Source organism: Pan troglodytes, chromosome 17 (assembly GCF_028858775.2).
Source record: "Pan troglodytes isolate AG18354 chromosome 17, NHGRI_mPanTro3-v2.0_pri, whole genome shotgun sequence".
Lineage (NCBI taxonomy): Eukaryota > Metazoa > Chordata > Mammalia > Primates > Hominidae > Pan > Pan troglodytes.
In genome coordinates, this window is record NC_072415.2 from 83,722,553 (window position 1) to 83,732,301 (window position 9,749).

The 9,749-nt window shown below is 37.3% G+C and overlaps 1 long non-coding RNA gene across 1 annotated transcript in view; it reads right to left on the minus strand.

Moving 5' to 3' along the window:
- The window catches only part of LOC129137891 (uncharacterized), a 223,338-nt gene extending 213,914 nt beyond the window's left edge, over nt 1–9,424 (minus strand). Inside the window, exon 1 of the long non-coding RNA XR_008540756.2 lies at nt 9,289–9,424. This is a non-coding gene — a long non-coding RNA (uncharacterized LOC129137891). The remainder of the gene's footprint in view (nt 1–9,288) is intronic.
- Between the last annotated feature and the right edge of the window lie 325 nt (nt 9,425–9,749).

Below are 9,749 nucleotides of genomic sequence, written 5' to 3' on the forward strand. Positions count from 1 at the left end.
GACGGTCCATTGACATGACCTTGGCGGTCCTGACCCTGATAGCCATTGATAGCTCTGATTCCTGGAACAACAACCCGTTCCAGGCTCATTCTGTACATTTTCTCCCAAGTCCTGGAATTTATAATTTTTTAAAGAACTCCTGGCCCCTTTATGTGGGAAATATTTAAAGACTACAATCTGGGCACTGGGAGTTTATAAATTTTTGACCAATGTGCCTGTTTAATTGATGTTTTTCTAAAGATTTTAACCACCTTTGATTTTTTTTCCTTCTTTTTGCCCTTCATTGTGACAGTATGACAGCTCTTCCAAAAGTGCACAGATATTTTCTTTCACTTGGGAACCAGTGATGCAGTCAGTCTGACCCACTGAGAAGGTTCAAGGAAGCTGTCACATGGCACCAAAGCACTATTGCAACTTTTAGAATAAAATTCCTCAGCTGTGTCTCTGAAGTAGCGCTGTCCTCTTCAGTCGTCCTGTGCCTGTTGGGTGAGGGTTAGGAGTAATAATTGGCAGTGACTGCTGCTCTGCTCATGCCCTCGGTCACCTTTTCATACAACTGTAGGCTACTCTAAACTGCCAGGAGGTGCTGGGTGGGTGGGAGGCTAGCAAGCCCTCCCTGGGACTCTACTTCCCAACTCCCTCCGCAGTCCTGAGCCCAATTGGCAGAGAGGTAACCAGGCATCATCACATCAGCCTAATCAAGAGTTTTAAACATACTTAAAAGGGTTTGACTTCCAGATTCTTGGGCAAGATTTCATCAGTAGTAACAGAGCCATTCTGGCTTGAGTGAAACTCTAGCCATGTCACAACAATTAATCTTTATGGTTCAGAGGACAAGAAAACTTTTACTCTCCTGAAGGTTTGCAGAAGAAAGACAACGCATGGGTTGAAGATACTAATAATCCTTTAAAAGTAGCTACAATGAATACCTCACCCCTGTTATCCCTCCCAGAAATAAAAAACTGAAATAAAATGACTGAAATTTGTTTATTTAAAAAGAAAACTCCCTCATTTCAGTCATTTATTTCTGGGAGTTTCTTTCATGCTTCTTTTGATGAATAATTCAGTGTATTTCTTGACAGTAGATTAATATATAAGTTTGTCTGAGAGACGTTTGTATAAAAGAGTGATTGAGCCATAAAAATCATTTAATTTTTTTAATATAAAGTTAAAAGTTTAAATTGGAAGACATAGCCTACATTTATCTGCCCTCACCAAGAGCTTATTTCTCAGCCATTAGAACCCATATCTCGAGTGAAACTGTGTTTCTTGTTACCTCTGGAGGATGAATGCCCATTCCATTGGATACTCCTTAGTTCTTATTCTCCTCACCTGTCCATGACTGATGAGACTTAACCCTTCATCCTTTCTTGAGTCTCTTTTAGAATTAGCAACACCACAGTTTTCTGAGTCTTTCTACATCATCTACATAATAATCTTCTTCCTTGCATATATATCCCATTTCTACCCCTCAAGTCTCAGTGTTCACCCATGTCTTCATCTTTGGTCTTTCTTTTCTTCTGTATCTCAAAGATAATGAGTCACCTTTGACTATACAGGCCTGTCTTCTCTGTTTCCTGTAGCACTAAATGACTGGGCACCATACCTGGCTGTTTACCCAGAAAGTGGCAGTCTCCTGGTTTCCCTCCTCTTCCTGAAACTCCTTTTAACTCCTCTTTTTATATTTATCCCCACTGCCACTGGGAAAAATCGTGTTTTTCCCACCGTGTCTGGCTTTACTGCAACAGCTTCCTTACGAGTTCCTCAGCCTCTCACCCTGCCAACCTCCTAATCAAGGCCATCCAATAATAGCCACTATCATGCCTGGCTCTTTAAGTTTTTATTAAGTGAAATTAAAATTTCAGCTCCTAAGCCACATGAACCACACTTCAAGTGCCCAGTAGCCACACGTGGCAAATGGCTACTGCATTGGACACTGCACATTTATGACATTTTCATCAGCACAGAAATTTCTATTAGGTAGCACTGTTTCAATTACTTATAAAATTTTAATTTATGCTCCACGGCTAACTAAATAAAATTTCCTCCCTCATTATCTAACACCTAGAGATCTCTCAAAGCCATTTCAGCCTGCAGAAAGCCTTCCCTGCCCCTGGGAGGACACACATGGGCTTCTCTTTATCATGGGCCTAATTAAAAGTGCAACAAACATTTGTCTATTTCTTCCACAAGGGCGTAACCTTGAGGACAAGAATTAAGCTGGTATCTCCAGGTGGTGGTACATGCATCTAATCTTCTATTCATGAATTCCACAAACATTTATTGAGCATTCCTAAGTACCATACAGCGCTAGGTATACAATAATTTAAAACTCTCAAGTGTTTACATGCTACTTCATGTCCCATAAGTGTTTGTTGACTCCCTAAGTAAACCTTGAATATGATTCTAGAGGGTCAACATCATGTAAATCAACTGACATATTTGCCGAAGTAATATGTTTGGCAGTCCTGTCATAAATAGACTGTTAGATTATACTAACCATAAGTTTACCAGATAGAGATTTCTTTGCTTTCATTTTCTGAAAGAGCAGATTTTGAGGGGAATGCTCATTCAGTTGACTATAATCTTCAGGAATGGAAAGTCTATCTTTCTTTGGCCCAAAATTGTATCCCACACCTAGCAAAGTACCGAGAAGGTAATAGGTCTTCAATAAACCAAGCTGAGTAAATGTTCAATGCGCACAGTTAACAGTTCTGTTTCCTGAGTTCTTTAATCATAAATCAAAAATATCCCTGAAAAGTTTTTCTCCTGATGGAAGCCAGATATCCTAAAAGTTTTGTTTTTGAAATTAAAAGCATTTATTTGATATTTGAAAAAGACAAAACTTTGGGGAAAATTTGAAAGAAAAATTGTATGTGAACAAAGTAAAAATAAAATGCACTTTTGTTAAATTTATTAGAATCCCTGTGTGGGAAAAAATGCCAATTACATTATCTATTTTATTAAAATTGGATCGTTTTCACTATAATATTCTTCTTTTGTTATGTATCCTTGGAGAAAAGAACAAACTATAATAGTATCAATAGTTGAATAGTGATAAGGAAGAGACATAAAGCAGGCCGAATTGCATGATGCCTCCCTGTAGACTCATTTGAGGGACATGCAGAGAGTGGTACCATCAATTTAAAAGATTTCAAGGGATGAAAATTTGATAGAAGATTATTGAACAAGTGTCCCATATCATTGCTTTAAGTATTAATTCTCATAAAAGAGTTGAAAGCATGTGCTTTAAACTGAAAAGCTTCATTGGTCATAACTGACAACATAAAACTGAATACATTGTTTAAATGATAAATCCAGTCCACTGAGACATCCAAAACTCAATTTTTCCAGTGGAACTTACAAACTTCAAATGATTTTTTTTTACTTAATTTAAAATAATCTAAAAATAAATTTTTCTTCCATTTGATTGAAATAGCGAATCATTAAATTTTATATCATAGTGTTACATCTTATTAATCATAAACAAAGATTTATGACATTATCAACGTCATTAATATGACAAGTTCTAAATGTTACTGGAATATGATAGGCTCTTAAGTTATTTAAGCATCTTTATGTTGTCTATAGAATCTCAACTTTTCTTTGTATTTTTCTGTGCTTTGTTGGTTTCAAATGATTCCACTCTTATTTACTGTCTACTATTTCTTCAATATTTAGACCAAACACTATTTCTTTGGCAAACTTTCACAATGTTTTGAAATTTATAAACTAGGGGAGCCAACAAGAATGTGAGAAATTTATTGTTACTTGGCCTGTGTCCAAATCTCTTTACTACTGCATTCTGTTCAAGTATGGCAGACTATGTTAGCAAATAATGAATTCAGAAAAAAACTGCATGGACCATATAGTTTCAATTGATTTAGTTCCAAAATAATGCCTTAAAATTGTTATTAAAATCAAAAGTATATGACAGAATATAAGCAAATTAATTTTTTCTTTTTTAATTAAATAAAAGGAAAACAATCTGTTAAAATATTCAGTTGTACATATGGTTACCAAAATCTATGATCAAGTTGCTTTTTGTCAAATATACACACAGATATAGATACAGGTACAGGTAAATGCGTGTGCACACACACACACACACACACACACACTATTAGGAACATGAAAATATATCTGTCTCTGCTTCCCAAACTAGGCTTCCCATAATCTTGGGATCTACAATGCTGCATCATTCCATGTTATATAAATCAGTGTACTATTTATGTCAATGCAAATATACCACAGAGTAGAATGTAATATTTTCCCATACGCCCTTGCACTTAGCAATTACCTGACAAATATTCAAGAGTTATCAATTAGTCAAATAATTCAATTTAAGGGAAAATATTTGGAGCTGGCTACTATTTATGTCAATGCAAATACACCACAGAGTAGAATGTAATCTTTTCCCATACTCCCTTGCACTTAGCAATTACCTGACAAATATTCAAGAGTTACCAATTAGTTGAATAATTCAATTTAAGGTAAAATATTTGGAGCTGGCTATAAGCCAGGTTACAGCTTAGATATGAAAGCACTAAGTCACATCTGCCTTTGATCTTTGACAAACCTGAGAAAAACAAGCAATGGGGAAAGGATTCCCGTTTAATAAATGGTGCTGGGAAAACTGGCTAGCCATATGTAGGAAGCTGAAACTGGATCCCTTCCTTACACCTTATACAAAAATCAATTCAAGATGGATTAAAGATTTAAACGTTAGACCTAAAACCATAAAAACCCTAGAAGAAAACCTAGGCATTACCATTCAGGACATAGGTGTGGGCAAGGACTTCATGTCCAAAACACCAAAAGCAATGGCAACAAAAGCCAAAATTGACAAATGGGATCTAATTAAACTAAAGAGCTTCTGCACAGCAAAAGAAACTACCATCAGAGTGAACAGGCAACCTACAACATGGGAGAAAATTTTCGCAACCTACTCATCTGACAAAGGGCTAATATCCAGAATCTACAATGAACTCAAACAAATTTACAAGAAAAAAACAAACAACCCCATCAAAAAGTGGGCGAGGGACATGAACAGACACTTCTCAAAAGAAGACATTTATGCAGCCAAAAAACACATGAAAAAATGCTCATCATCACTGGCCATCAGAGAAATGCAAATCAAAACCACTATGAGATATCATCTCACACCAGTTAGAATGGCAATCATTAAAAAGTCAGGAAACAACAGGTGCTGGAGAGGATGTGGAGAAATAGGAACACTTTTACACTGTTGGTGGGACTGTAAACTAGTTCAACCATTGTGGAAGTCAGTGTGGCGATTCCTCAGGGATCTAGAACTAGAAATACCATTTGACCCAGCCATCCCATTACTGGGTATATACCCAAATGACTATAAATCATGCTGCTATAAAGACACATGCACACGTATGTTTATTGCGGCATTATTCACAATAGCAAAGTCTTGGAACCAACCCAAATGTCCAACAATGATAGACTGGATTAAGAAAATGTGGCACATATACACCATGGAATACTATGCAGCCATAAAAAATGATGAGTTCATGTCCTTTGTAGGGACATGGATGAAACTGGAAACCATCATTCTCAGTAAACTATCCCAAGAACAAAAAACCAAACACTGCATATTCTCACTCATAGGCGGGAATTGAACAATGAGATCACATGGACACAGGAAGGGGAATATCACACTCTGGGGACTGTGGTGGGGAGGGGGGAGCGGGGAGGGTTAGCATTGGGAGATATACCTAATGCTAGATGACGAGTTAGTGGGTGCAGCGCACCAGCATGGCACATGTATACATATGTAACTAACCTGCACAATGTGCACATGTACCCTAAAACTTAAAGTATAATAAAAAAAAATAATAAAAAATAAAAAATAAAAATATTTTAAGAGAGTTTAAGAGACATCACGGTGTTTGACTCATTCTATGTGACTATTTCACCTTCATTTACTGAGCAACATTTTCCCAAAAAACAATTCTTTCCAAATTACATATACCGGTCTCACTTTCAAAGGTTTATGCTGTGAAAGAATACGTTACAAATCTAGAATCACAATAAAGAGCTCACATACACCATAAAAATTACAACTGGAAATATTGGTATATCAAAGGAAAATAAACTCCTCCATTTTATCAACTGAACTATTCTCAAAATGGCAAAAGCAAGTGACTAGAAGTATAAATCCTACTCAGCAAATTTATTAGATAAAATAAAATGATAATGCAAAGTAAAATGAAGACTCATTGTTTGGTAGAGTTGAACAAGTTACTAGTGAGAATTCAAGATAGGGCAATTGCTACTAAAATGTTTACCAGCATTTAACAATAACAAACTTTCATGTAGTAATTAACATGTGTGAGCCTTCTTTTAATTACATATAGCTCTTCATTTCATCTTCACAGTAATTATCTCAGTGAGTACCATTACCATCCCATTTTACAGAGAAGGAAAATTAGACAGAAAAATGCAAGATAACTTTTGTAAAGCTGAGCTAGAATTTAAATTCAGTAGCTGTGGGTGCAGAATCTGAGGGCCTAATCTTTATACTATTCATCCCCTTTATCAGCAAGAAACATCTACTAATATAAGAAAAGATATTGTCTACCCACATTTATATCACACATATTTGCTTAAATTACTTTACAATTACAACTTGCTTTTGAATTTTTAAAAATGTGTAAGTTGTATTATGTACATTTGTATGGAAACTCTAGTAAATAGAGTATCACATAATTTAATAGGTCAATGTTGGTTTGGGATTCAACTTCCATATATGAGGGAACAAAGACAAACAGCTCTGTGGCTTCACTGAAGTCATTAAGAAATAGCATTAGAAATGGGACTCAAATCCCCTGGTAGCCAATGCACAGTCTTATATTATTTTTCCATATGAGCAGTTAACATAGAAGCCCTCAAATTTCCTTATGCTATTCCACTGGTTGACCTAGGACTGCCTTATTTATCTCAGAAGGTTTAGCACAAATAAACTGAGGAAATATATAAGTTATAAACTTGCAATGCAATTGTGAAGTAGTATTGTTATTCTCATTATTGATGTTATAAAAGAACCCTGGACAATACACAAAAAGGAAGAGTGTCTCTCTCTCTCTTATCTAAATGAACTGAAAAGACACGGCATTGCAAAGAACAAGATGTTTTTCTGAACATTTAAAAATAAATGTGTTAAATATTAGAGAATAGGGCCATTGTAAACCTGTACAAATATATTGGCTAGGTGCCTGAGACAAGCCCTCCTTCTAGCATGGCAGTGTTTAATGAACACAGCGTCGGTACTTTCTGCCGTACTTTTCTCACTATACTTCATTCTTTTTAAAATATTTGTTTTGTGTCTTTGTGAATATCCTTTTTTAATTCTTCTACCTGTCTGATCCAAGGTAAAACTTGGCAAAATATCCAATATGTCAGTTTTTCTTGATGTGAGTAATCTTGCTGGCTCAGAGACAACCACAAAACCACATGCAATAAGAGGCCTCTCTTTACACAGCAGCATCTCCTTGTAAAATGGAAAAAGAAACATGAATATTTCACCCATCACTAGGCGTTTCTACCGAGAGCTCATCTATCACCTCTTAGCAGCAATGTTTGACCATTCGTGTCTTTTGGGATCACTGCTGACTAATTTTTGAGTAATTCTACATCTGGCCTCAATGAGGCACTTACTAGGAAATACATTCAATAAGATGACATACATATTTGCTGAAATCTTGCACCATTAATTGAATTGCAAAGTGAAAAAATACAACTAAAACTGTGTATTTTCATTAGATAATTATCCACCATTTGTAACAGCCTTGTTCATTTTTCTTGTGACTTATTTTCCTGTTTTTCTCCCCCATGGGCCAGATGTCAAGATGCTACTGTCTCAAATGACTCAGATATCCTTTGCTGATTTGTGCTTGACTGGGTTTTTCTTTGCTTATGCCATGCTCATTTTACAGATGAAAGGAGGGGAATGTGATGCCTATGAGTACAAAGTGACCCTAACGCAGGGAATTCATTGCTGCAAATGAACCTTCATAAATCTGATACAGTAATGGGGTGACACTTGCTTCAGATACCAAAACACAAAGAAAACAAATTATCTCAAGGTAATATAGAAAGCAACACAGCTTTAAATTATTTATCCTAAATTGCTAAATGTCAATACAATTCAATGAATGAAAATGTTCAGTTTTGATAAAAATTACAAATAGCATTCACATCTTAGTTCATTTTACATCTCACAACCCCAAAGCCTCTACAAAGTAACTAATTTTAATCAATACAGCCATTGTAACCACTAGTGGCAAGACTCAACATTTAATTCTACAAGTTGATCAGTGTGATCAATGTAACTGTCTCTTTTGTAAGATGATTCTTGTCTTACTTGAGGATCCTATTTGATTGTGGGGTGGAGAATGGATTAAAATGTAAAGGTTCAAGTTTTAGTGTCTTTCATATGAATATACTCATTTCTTTTTTTTTTTTTTTCTTTTCTTTTTGAGACAGAGTCTCACTCTATCTCCCAGGGTGGAGTGCAGTGGCACAATCTCAGCTCACTGCAACCTCCGCCTCCTGGGTTCAAGCAATTCTTCCACCTCAGCCTCTCGAATAGCTGGGATTAGAGGTGCACACCACCACATCCAGCTAATTTTTGTATTTTTAGTAGAGATGGGGTTTCACCATGCTGGCCAGGCTAGTCTTAAACTCCTGACATCAGTGATCCTCCCACCTCGACCTCGCAAAGCGCTGGGATTACAGGTGTGAATCACCGCGCCTGGCAGATTACAGTCATTTCTGAAATAATAGTCAAATTAAGTGTCCAAAGTTTATTACCAAGGTGCTTTCCCTTTTCAAATACTTGCCCTTCCCTCTCTGCCCACCCCACCCCAATGAGACCAAACATTCTGGGCCTAAGACATAGCCACTTCCTGGCACCTGGCACAGGAGACAGCTATAGGGTCTCCTGTGGGATCAGCTCAACCCCCACAACCACAGCACCTCTATACAGTGACAAGTTTACATACTCTCAGTGAAATGGTGCACGATGCTTCGTCTGCTGTGACTCTCATCCTGTCCTGGGTCTTTCTGGTTATATAGTTCTGTGTAATAAACCACCCTAAACTTAGTGTTGTAAGATGACAACTATTGTACTATGCTCCTGGATTCTGTGGGCCAGAAATTTAGAGAGTTTTGTTCCAACTCCATGATGCCTAAGGCTTCACGAGGCTCATGATTTTAGGATCACTCCGGGAGCGTCAAACAACTGCCGACTGTTCTCACCTGGAAGCGTTTTTGCTCACATCTAGTTCCTGAGCTGGGTGAGGTGCAGTAAAGCCTCGGCATGCCCAGGACTCTTGATCATGGGGCCTGGGGGTGTCTGCAGAGTCAAGTGCTCCAAAAGAACCTGGAGGAAGCTGCAGGGCCTTTTATGACCTGGCCAAAAAAGTCACAGTACCATGTCCATGACATATTATTGGTTACAAGTGAGTCACTTACACCAGTCAAGGTTCAGAGGAGAGGAATTAGACTCTATCAGTCTCTGTGGAGCAAACAAGGTCACCTCACACTTAGAACATGTGGGAGGGAAGGTACCCGTGTCTGGAAAAACACAACCTCATGTGTCCCTCGTGGGCATATCACCTATCCCTGAAGTTCATGGCTGGTGATGGTCTGGGTCAATCAAAGGCAGAGTTCTGCCCTATTGCAGCCACTTGACCTGTATATGATTCCTATGTGTTGGA